This window comes from Hibiscus syriacus, unplaced genomic scaffold (assembly GCF_006381635.1).
Source record: "Hibiscus syriacus cultivar Baekdansim isolate YM2019G1 unplaced genomic scaffold, ASM638163v2 tig00110342_pilon, whole genome shotgun sequence".
Lineage (NCBI taxonomy): Eukaryota > Viridiplantae > Streptophyta > Magnoliopsida > Malvales > Malvaceae > Hibiscus > Hibiscus syriacus.
Window position 1 is genome coordinate 223306 of NW_024062693.1, and position 12241 is coordinate 235546.

The window sequence follows — 12241 nt, forward strand, 5'->3', positions numbered from 1 at the left end:
AAACTTTTGTTGCTCAACTCGACTCATTGTTTGTTAAACTCACTAAAAAATTACTTTATTTTTTTAACTAAAAATAAAATTTACTAAAATTATATGAGGATATTAGGGTTGTGTTTGTTTTTTTTGTATTAAAATAATATTATTAATTAATAATATTTTATTATTTATTAAAAAATAATAGATTAGTTAACTTATTATTTTTTATTATTTATTAATAAATTAAAAATTATTTTTTAGATTTATTTTTTGAATGAAATAATTTTGAAGTAGTTACTAAAAATATATTTTAAAAATTAACTAGCTACTCGCGAACTTATTGAGTCGAGTTAGACTTTGCTCGACTCAGCTCGTTAAGGTCTCGAGGCGAGTTCGAGTCGAGCCAACTCGAATCAAGTATTTACCAAGTTTTGATTGAGTCGAGTTCAAGCTTCTCAGGAGCTGCTCAACTAGTTTAAGCACCACTATGTATGGTACATCAGTACAATACATTAGTTATCCTTAAAGTTTGGCTCAATGATATGTGAGATCGAGCCAATGTTTCAGTTGAACAGGAATTATACCGATGTTATGTGATATTGGGTTCCCCCTCCATGATATACTTGATATTGTATGAGACCAAGAGATTATTTAGCAGCTTGAAGGGAATTTCGCTAATACTATGTGATATCGAGGTTATTTCACTTTTCTAGTATTTAATGCAATATAAAACCAAAAAATAGAAGTTTGTATTGTATAGCATTTAGAGAATGCACAATAGTTACAATCATTATGATTAGAGACCCAATAGAGGTTTACTTATGGCAAGGCCTTTAGCAGATGATTAAAGGAAGCATGAGACTCCTACTTTAGCGATAAAATAGTTGAATCTTAAGTAGGTAGCACTTGATTATGATCATGCATATAACTATTGCTTAGTACCATGTATTTAGCATGCTTGTGTTTATAGACTCATAATGTTGCTCCAGATTAGCAATTCTATTATTGAGCTATTCAAGGAGTAATATCACAACAAGACTTCCAACATCTCTTCTAGAGTATTGTATTGTAGCTTTAATGGGTATATGTATTCATAGGACCTTACTTATGTTTTTAGATTATCAAACTTGTGTTGTATTACTTGATTTAAACTATGTGTTACGGAGCTCTGATTTATATAAATGTTTTTATAACTGTCATGTATTTCTACTTTGGTACAATATGTTTTTAAATGAAAATGAATAGGTTTTGAAAATCAGGGTTACCATGGTAGTCTAATGTGGCACTTTAGGTCTAGTCGAGTTTATAGAGTTACATTAGTTACGTGAGACCAAGCCAATGCTTCAGTTGAGCGGGAAAATTATCGATGCTATGTGATACTGGGTTCCCCCTCCATGATATACTTGATCTGTGTGGGACTAAGAGATTATTCAACAACTTTGTGGGAATTTTACTAATGATATGTGATATAGAGATTCCCTCAATTTTCTAGTATTTGATGCTATGTGAAACCAGATACTAGCAGTTTGTCATGTGTCACATTTAGAAAATGCACAATAGTTACAATCATTATGGTTAGAGACCCAATAAAGGTGTACTCATGATGAAGCCCTTAGCAGAGGATTAAGGGAATCATGATACTCCTACTTTAGCGATAGAACAATTGAATCTTAAGTAGGTATCACTTGATTTTGATCATGCATGTGCCTACTGCTTAATACCATGCCTTTAACATGCTTGTATTTATGAGACTCATAATGTTGCTTGAGATTAGCAATTATACTATTAGGCTTTGTTAGCTCAACGTTCGGATATTTCTATTCACATGTTACTAGCTTGAGTCGTTCGAGGAGCACTATTACAGCATAACTTTCAGTATCTCTTCCAGAGTACTGTATTGTAGCTTTAGTGGGCATGTGTATTAATAGAACCTTACTTACTTTTTTGGATTATCAAACTTGAGTTGTATTATTTGATTTAAACCATGTGTCACGGAGCCTCAATTTATATAAATGTTTTTATAACTATCGTGTATGTCTATTTTGGTATCGTTCAATATGTTTTTAAATGAAAATGAACAAGTTTTAAAAATCAGAGGTTGCTCCAGCAACCTAATGTGGCACTTTAGGCCTAATCGGGTTTAGGGTGTTACATTTTATTGGTATCAGAGAGTCAGTTTGAACCAATCATATGACCTAGTGGTTGGTTATAGTTATTTTTTAGTGAATACATGTCCCTAGGTACTAAAAGTACTCGTATAAGTCAAGAATCCTGATGTTGTTTCATTTTTTATCTATGTTTTAGAAAATTTCAATGGACGATAGTTCTGAGCATAGTCTCAATGATAAGATGAAGAACCGTGCCTCTCATCCCGATGATGCCAATGATTAGTTCTTGCCAAGGGTAGAGGAGTATGGGATCCCATTAGGTGCGAGAGTCGTATAGGCGATATTCTTTAGAGGTTAACTTCCACTCTTAAGGAGATAATGAATGTTACTTCTAGAGCGCAGACTATCCAGTCGACCATCCAGAGTACGTTAGTATCTATAGGGTCTCTAGTAGAGAGACTGAAAAGGTATAAAATAGTAGAATTCTATGGTTCAGGCGATGGTGATCTAATTTCAGTCGATCAATGGATGAGGGAGACTATGACGACTTTGAGGCAGCTTCACCTTACCCTAAAGGGTAAGCTAGAGTGTGTCACTGTTTTACTTAAGGGTGATGCTATCGACTGATGAGAGATTATAAAAATGACTCTACAATCAAAGATGCCTTCAGGGGAACAGTTTCTAAGTGAGTTTAGAGTTAAGTTTATTAGTGAGGCACATATGGATGGTTGATTGCTTAATGTACAAGTATGAGAGAGATTTTCTTCTATTGAGTCATTATGCTCTAGCGCTAGTTGCAACCGAGTCTTTGAGGTGCAAGAGGCTCATCAAGGGGATTTATATTGATATTCATACGTAATTGGCAAAATAACCACCTAGAGTGTTTTCAGAGTTGACACGTTAGGCTAAGGTTATAGAAATGATGTAGAGCATGAGATGAGCTTGTTAGGTAAAAATAATATTTTGATCATAAGGACCTCAGTACTACTAGAATTATCTCAGCTAGTGGTCAAGAAGACCAAGGATTCTAGTGAGTAGAAGAGAATGATGTCAGTTTAGTCACTCTGGTCAAATTAGAGGTCATACATAAGGTCTGGTAGGAGACTGTCAGCTCCACCATCTGTGGCGAGCTTTGGAAGCTCTGATAAGGTATTGGGATATTCAGATGTGAGTATTGTGGTAAGAAACATCTATGAAGGTTCTTTAGACCCTCTAGAAAGTACTATAGATGTGGATCTTTGGAACATATAGTAAGGGATTATCCTACTTCGAATAGTGATGTCTCAGTTTGACCTAGGAGATTGATCCCAGTAGTATAGTATGGCAGAGAGTATGCACAAAGATGTGTCAATGATATGCTCGAACATGAGAGTAGAAGAGCAGATAGACCTATTTTTGGTTCGACCATGCACGATCTGGTTTGTCAAATATCTGTGAGGCCTAGAGAAGATGTTGACAACACAGATGAGATGTTATGTATATTTTTAACAATTACAGTTATTCATGTTATGCTAGTAGTCATAAGTTTACTTATTCCTTCGTGGCGCTAAGCAAATTACATAGGAAAAGTATTCGTATATAGGATCCTCACGTTAGGATCCAAGTGCCTAATTGGTGGGCCTTAGTGAAATAGATATGGTTTACCTTAAATATTCTTTGAGGTCTTCGGTTAGGCTCATTGGTTGACCTAAGGGAAGTTCTTATCACAAGGGTTAATTTGATCTTGGAGTACTAGTCTAGAAGTGTATGAGAACCATAAGAGAATAGGTGATTGTTCCTTGTTGAGTTAAAGGTCCACTCTAAGAAAAGGTTTAGCCGCAAGATCCTTTACCCTTGCATGTTCCCTAAGGGAGCATCCCAATGAGTTGTCAAAAATTAGATATAAAACTATAAAGGCATTTTCACATCGTCAATTGAAGGTTCATGTGACTGACCCCACAAAGATTTAGTAAGCCCAAGTTCAGTCTTGGAGGTAAATATCTCTATTAGATTGTTAAGTTTACCCAAGTTACCAAGTAATGAACCCAAGTCAAGTATCAAGCTAAAAAATATTACAACAAGTGAACAACAAGAACTGTAATTGTCATAAAATCATGAAACACATACATACCTCCTTAGAGATGAAAATGTCTAAAATGCCCTTTAACGTTAAATGGCTAAACTAAAGCAGTTTAGTATACTAATAGATATAATAGACTAATAAACTCTTATAAAATATTCTAGAGGAGATATCGAGTAAGATAGCAACTAGTGAAAGGATGACCTCACTTTAGTGTGACAAGTTATGCTAGTGTGTAGCTAGGCTACCTTAGGTTCCCTAGTATGGTATTGTTAGTGGTGTGGCCTTTGGGCCCTCAGTTATACATGTATAATTACATCAGTACAATATATCAGTTATCCTTAAAGCTTGGCCCGATGCTATGTGAGATCGAGCCAATACTTCAGTTGAACGGGAATTATACCGATGTTATGTGATACCAGATTCTCCCTCCATGATATACCTGATATTGTGTGAGACTAGAAGATCATTCAGTACCTTAGTAAGAATTTTACTGATGTTATATGATATTATAATTCCCTCAGTTTTCTAGTATCTGATGCTATGTGAAAACATATACTTACAGTTTGTCATCTATCACATTTAGAGAATGTACAACAGTTACACTCATTGTGAGAGACCCAATAGATGTGTACTCATGGCGAGACCCTTAACAAATGATTAAGGGAAGCTTGAGACTCGCACTTTAACGATAGAACAATTGAATCCTAAGTAGGCAACACTTAATTATGATCATGCATGTACCTATTGTTTAGTACCATATATTTAGAATGCATGATTTATGAGACTCATAATGTTGCTCTAGATTAGCAATTATATTGTTGAGATTTGTAAGCTTAGCGCTCATATGTTTCAATTTGTAGGTTATTAGCTTAAGCTATTTGAGGAGCACTATCACAACAGTACTTCCAGCATCTCTTTCAGAGTATTGTATTGTAGCTTTAGTGGGCATGTGTATTCATATAACCTTACTTATGTTTTTGGATTATCGAATTTGAGTTGTATTATTTTATTTAAACTATGTGTCATGATGTTTCAGTTTATATAAGTGTTTTATAACTATTATGTATGTATATTTTGGTACTATTCAATATGTTTTAGTTACACGATGTCTGGATTTCTCTAATCCAGATCTATATTGGTTCTTTTTCAGTTAACTGATAAAATTTATTAAAGTTCAATAATTCTCAAACCCACTCCCAATCGCAATACTTACTTCCAAAGTGATACTTTCAGAAAATTTTACCACTTTCTTGTTACTCAATCACTTTTCTCTTCAGAACAACATAAGACTTTTGTAATTAGCACAACTATAGTACCGCTCACTATACAAACTATAACATCAAATCTTTTAAGACATTCGACTACAGTCGACTCTAATGCATGCGTATATAATTCCTATTGTGAGTCTTTAACTTTATCGAGGCATATGCCACAACCTTACCTTTGTGCATAAGCACACTTCCTAACCCGTTGATAGATACATTAGTAAAAACTACATAATATTTACCAACTCCAGTTGTATAAACACTGGTATCTCTATTACAATCCTCCTTAGTATTTCAAAATTCTCCTAACCCTTTTTCGTTCTACAAAAAGACATATATTTCCTTAAAGCTTGGTTAGCAGCAAAGCCAACGTTGAAAAGTTTTTCACTAACCTTCGATAGTAAACAACAAGCCCCAAAGAAATCCAAACTTCAGGATCATTCTTTGGGACTTTTCAATTTACTACAACATGAGTTTTTCTTAAGATCTACTATTATACCATATGTCGAAACAACATGGTTAAAGAAAACCATCTCTGCTAACCAAAGTTTCATATTTGAATAGTTTGGCAAACAAGTTCTTCTCTCGAAGAGTCTTATTTAACTGTCAAAATCTATGTATAACCACATAGATTTATCTTTATTTTCACTAATAACACACATACTTCCCAAGATGAAATACTCGAGTTGATAAAACTTTGATCAATCAAGTCCTATAATTGAGTCTCTAATTCTCTTGACTCACTTAAGTCATTTAATACTAAATCATAGAAACATGTTCAATACCTTAATAACTATTACCCTTGAATTCTACCTTTCGATATGAAGGTAACTCAATAAATTTACCTGAAAAGACATCTATAAATTCCCAATTTTTTGTGAAATTATCAAACACTTCTACTTTAATTATTTGAGTATCTATCACATTAACCATAAAAGTTATATATATATCTTTCTGACATCATTTTCTTCACAATCATTATCGATATAACCTTGAGCGATGATTTTACTTTCTCACTGAAAACTATAATTTTCAAACCCTCTGCATCTTTCTGAAATAATCGTCTTTAGAGACAGACAACTTATATTCAATATGATTTTAACTCATTAAATGATAATTTCATCAAGTTCACCGGGAACATAGCCCCTGGAATCTATATCAATTATTTACTACATGTTCAACTCATCTTTGCACCATTACCCACTAGGGTTTACTATTGTCATCTCACTGGAGATCAATTTAAATAGAATACTTTTATTCTAAAATCTTTCATTTCCTTTTTGAGAAAATCCGTGTAACTTTCCAGGTCTATTTAAAATAATCTCAAGCAATTGAAGCATTTTATCTCTCGACTATAAAAGTCCAACTATCTACATTATTAAATAATAAGACTTGACAACTTTGTAACAATAACCTCATAACAGTTAATGCAAAAATTACATTAGTAACCAAATTTACTCTTAAACAAACTTATAATCACTTGATCCACTAATAATTCATCTTTCTATAGGCTTTTAGCAGTCAATGTATTTACATATTACTCATTTCCTCTTACTCAAATTAATAACACTTTGAACAATTTAATGTTTCACTTAAATATTTATCAATTAATTAAGCTTATCTGAAGAAATTTCGGAATCATCACTATATTCAGAATCTCCTCTAGATCCTTATTTGATTCAACTTCTCTTGTAAACCATTCAAACTTTTTAATAGATTCCCCAAATACAGGATCATCGTTAAACACTGGGGTATTTCTTCCATAGAATGAAGGAAAACCCCTAGCAACTTCTACTCTTTTTCAGCATGATACTAAAATCATGTCGAATTTTATTGGGTCGATTTTTTTATCTCGACCGTCTTTTCAATATCATTTACTTTCTTGCTTTTGTCCTTAGATTTCGACATCAATTAGGATATACATAAGAATAACAATAAAGCTAATAAGGAGTGATATCAATCGCCTTTAATTGACACCATATCAGTAACTTTGATAATCTTAATGTCATGTAATCTTTTTACATTAAAAGATATTCGATTTCGACCGAGAATCGACTAAACCTGTAGCTCTGATACCAATAAATGTAACACCCATATCCCATATACCTTTTCGTACACGAAATACAGATGTCACATCACTTTTAAAATATTTTCCCCTTTTAATAACCCTTAAATTTATTTCGAATTTTTTTAATTAAAACATTTAGGTACAATTATAAAACAGTCGTTAAACTATAATATCAAAATTTCAAGTTAGATATATTCCAGAGCATTTTCCTTTTAATTCGATTACATGCCAGTATTTTTTTTTTCTTCAAAATAAACATTATTGTCCTACCGTTACTGATGAGTCAACCTTAATTGATGATATGCGCTGCTACTGTTGCACTCCTTATTTGATTTGTCTCTTCTTTTACCTAAGCGTGGAAACAACACATTAAGTATTTACTTAGTGAGGCCAAATATTTTAAGAAATATTTATGTATACATAAGTATATTTATTTGGTTCATACTAAATCGTATATTCTTTAAGGATCCTATAATCCTCCTCAGTTAAACCGTATTCCATTCACAATTGTCTTAATGATTTTTTTAGTACACCTAGCATACATATCTTTCTTTATATTTTTTCCCATTTATCTCTTTAGTCATTATTTTTTATTTTCATTGAAAGCATCCATTCATGCTTATAATGCACCATTATGCATTTTCATTTATGGAAATCATTCATGTCTTTTTATATACTATTATACATTTCATTTATGACATCCTTTCATGCATTTTTTACACCATTATACATTTCATTTATGACATCCTTTCATGCCTTTTATACACCATTATACATTTCATTTATGATATCCTTTCATGCCTTTTATACACCATTATACATTTCATTTATGGCATTTTTTCATGCCTTTTATACACCATTATACATTGTTATACATCTAGTCTTTTACTCAAAGGTATTTAACCTTTCATCTAACTGACATGATTGACACCTTTCTGTCCAATGCACAGCTAAGCCTCAAAGGCACTTAGTCTTTCATCTAACTGGCATAATTGACACATTTCTGTCAAATTCAGAGTTAGGTCTCAAAGACATTTAGCCTTTCATTTAACTGGCATAATTGACACATTTCTTTCAATGCACAGTTAGGCCTCAAAGGTACTTAGCCTTTCATCGAACTGGCATAATTGACATATTTATGTCAAATGCACAGTTATGCCTCAAAGGCACTTAGTCTTTCATCTAACTGGCATAATTGACACATATCTGTCAAATCTACAGTTAGGCCTCAAAGGCACTTAGCCTTTCATCTAACTGGCATAATTTACACCTATCTGTCAAATGCACAGTTAGGCCTCAAAGACACTTAGCATTTCATCTAACTGGCATAATTGACACATTTCTGTCAAATGTACAATTAGGCCTCAAAGGAACTTAACTTTTCATCTAATTGGCATAATTGACACCTTTCTGTCAAATACACAATTAGGCCTCAAAGGCACTTAGCCTTTCATCTAACTGGTATAATTGACACATTTCTGTCAAATGCACAGTTAGGCCTTTAATATTTTATTTTAGAATAGTTTCTACTTTAATAATTACTTTCAATATCAATTAACTCTCTTTTAATTTATTATAATCCTTATACATTTGTACCCTTAGTGCTCACATTGTAATTTACTTCTTATTCCTATTCATTTATTAAGATGCACGCGTAGTGCCTATACGGTAGTTCATCAACTCATGATGAATTTTGTAAGTTGCACTCAGCTGGTATTCAACCTACGTGTAAAATAAACACATGTTAAGTATTGCTTAGTGAGGCATGCTTAATCATAAGTAAAATTCTAAATTCAATTTATTTATTTACAATTCACATTTCAAGAGATTCTTTCAATTCAATAAACACTCTATGGTTTACATCGGTAGTGTTAATACCGTCATTTCTCAACCATTTCTATAATCTCTATGGTTTGCATACCCATTACCAATATAAAGATCAATTTCCTTATTATGTAGTTCTTATGTTTATACTAACATTTCCCAAATGAAAATTCATACATTTATTATGAATCTCTTAACGATTTGCACACACAGTGCCCAATATGGAAATTTATACACTTAGTATGAATTTCTCAACATTTTGCACACGAAGTGCCCAATACGGAAATTCATACACTTAGTATGAATTTTTTAACATTTTGCACACTTAGTGTCATTTGATAATCACCATACATACATTAATAATATCTACAACTATGAATATTGTAGTATGTACGTACATAATTAAATGTACTCACCTGACTTTCCTCGCTAAGTATCCAAAACGTAAGGTTGATTACTCTGGCACTTTGCCTTTACCCTTAATTTTGCTTATCTCAGGAGCTTGGTTCTCATATACTCAAGCATCCATTAAAACATGTACAATACCCAATGTTAGTATATTTCCTAACCATTATACTTAAACCATATTCAAAAGAACATATCATTAACTTTCTATACCAATATCATCCTATTTTTAACATTTCTGGCTCCATAGTATCTATACTACTACCCTGGTACCGATACCCCCTTACGGTATCGATACCAAATTTAGATTCGATGTTGCTTGGTATCGATACCCTTATTATGGTATTGATACTACCTCGTTGGTATCAATACTGATTAAATCAGTATCGATACTTATCAGCTAATTCATCCCATTTTAGCCTATAGTATCAGTACCGATACCCTTGCCTAGATTTTCCAGTTTTTAACCCGATTATTAGCCAAATAGAGCCAAATTTCTTTATATTTACCCCTAACAATGCTAGTTAACTATTCTTTACTTATCCATACAAACTTTCCTTCATTTAGTTACTTAAAACATCTAGTATCCTTTAAGAGCATTTGATTCTAAGAATCACACCAAAATTTCTTAAATTGTTTTTACACTCATCCAATGCTTTTAATCTTTCATCTACCTCTATGACAAGTTAATTCTACCAATAAACCTCAATAAACACTCATATATTAACATATTATTTAAAAACTCATTTTCTTAAATCTCTAATATTTCCCTTATCTCATAGTTTTAACCCTATCTAATCATTCCTTAAGCTTCTATCATGTTCAAGGCTTCAATAACTAATCAAAAATAAAAGGATAAACCATCAAATTGAAATCTCACCTTTGCCATGAGAAGAGCTTGTCCTCATCTTTTTCCCCTTTTTAAATTCCTAATAGTGATATATTTTAATTTCCCTCCTAAAAGACCAAAGTGCCCTCTTTATTCATTTTTATATACAATTTAGTTCAAAATACTATTCTCAATCATTTTCTCATCTTTTAGCATTTATTCAATTAAATCCCCAAAATTGAAATATTTTCAATAAAGTCCCTTATACATTATTTGGGGCATTACAAACGCTGTGTAATATCGTGAATTTTAGTTTGAGGCCATAGTAGACAAAGTACTTTAAGCGTAGATTGACTAATATTAATCGTCATTAAATAATTCGGTGAGTAATGTGTTTATAAACTGTAAGAAAAATGAGAAACTATCGAGTATCATATATGAGTATTGAATCAAAGTTGCAAAGTGAATGTTTTGGGACTGATATGTAGAAAGTTGGGAATCGTCATCATATCTTTAGTAGATGACATCAGTACCGTGTATGGCAAGTGTCCATAGGATCTCAAGGCGTAGTATGACGAGTTACATGTGTTCAATAAGGAAAAGAGACTATAGAGTGGTACAGTATGTTAACTTAATTGAGTAGAGTTAGCTAGTGAAGGGTTTAGTTGTTGTAGATGAATAGTGGAAAATTGTTTATCCTTATGAAATATTTTGACCATTTAGTGTTAGACAGTAAGAATGTGATTCTTTAGCTCTGTACCCTTCTAAGGTTGTTGCTTAAAGTTTGACGCTTGTAGTGCCCTTTGGAAAATCATAGATCGATTTTGTGAGTTTCCAAGTTGTATGTTATGTTGACGAGACTTCTTTTCTGAAGATAAGACTTGATATAAATTTAGGTGCCTTGAGGCTTCTAATTGTTTGACCTAAGGATAGGTCATTATTCAATCCAAGTAAATTTTGAGGACAAAATTTCTTTCAAGGAAGAGAGAGTCGACAGGCTGAGTGAGAGCTTAATTGGATGTAAATTGGGCATGATTGGCCATAAAAAATGGGATTTTTACATACAAGGTAAAATTTAAGGAACCAAAAATATAATTATCTCAATTATGAAAATGAGGTTGATTCTTTGTGATTTTATCACATGCTTGGGTGTGGGTTTTAGGGGTAAAAGCTGGAGAACTTTTATTTCTCATGTTAATTCTTACGAATAATTGAAATACGCGAAGAGATGATGAATTGGACTTTAAAAAATTATAGTGAAAGCAATCGAAAAATAAAAACTTTGTACAATGAATTTAAAGTAGTTCGAGTTCTAAACCAAGTCTTCAACCACTACATTAGCATCCACACTAAGGATTTCTCAAATCCATTAGATTTGCTAACCTTTGGGGACAAGGTGTAACCTTAAAACAACACAAAGGTTTATACGCCAAAACTTTACTTACATTCTCTCTACAAGAGGAATTACAAATTTAGCAAACCAAATAAAACCTCACAAAGACCAATGTGATTGCAATCAATAAGCTCTCACTCAAATCACACTTAAGCAAATTAAAAATAAAGCTCACAAGTGTGTTACAATGAAAATTTTGAAAATTAAGCACAAAAGACTTTTAATACTTTGTTGTTTTAAGGCTTTGATAATCATGATGTTTTGTTGGGGATTTTAATGGTGAGAATATTTTGGTGTTTTGCTTGATTTCA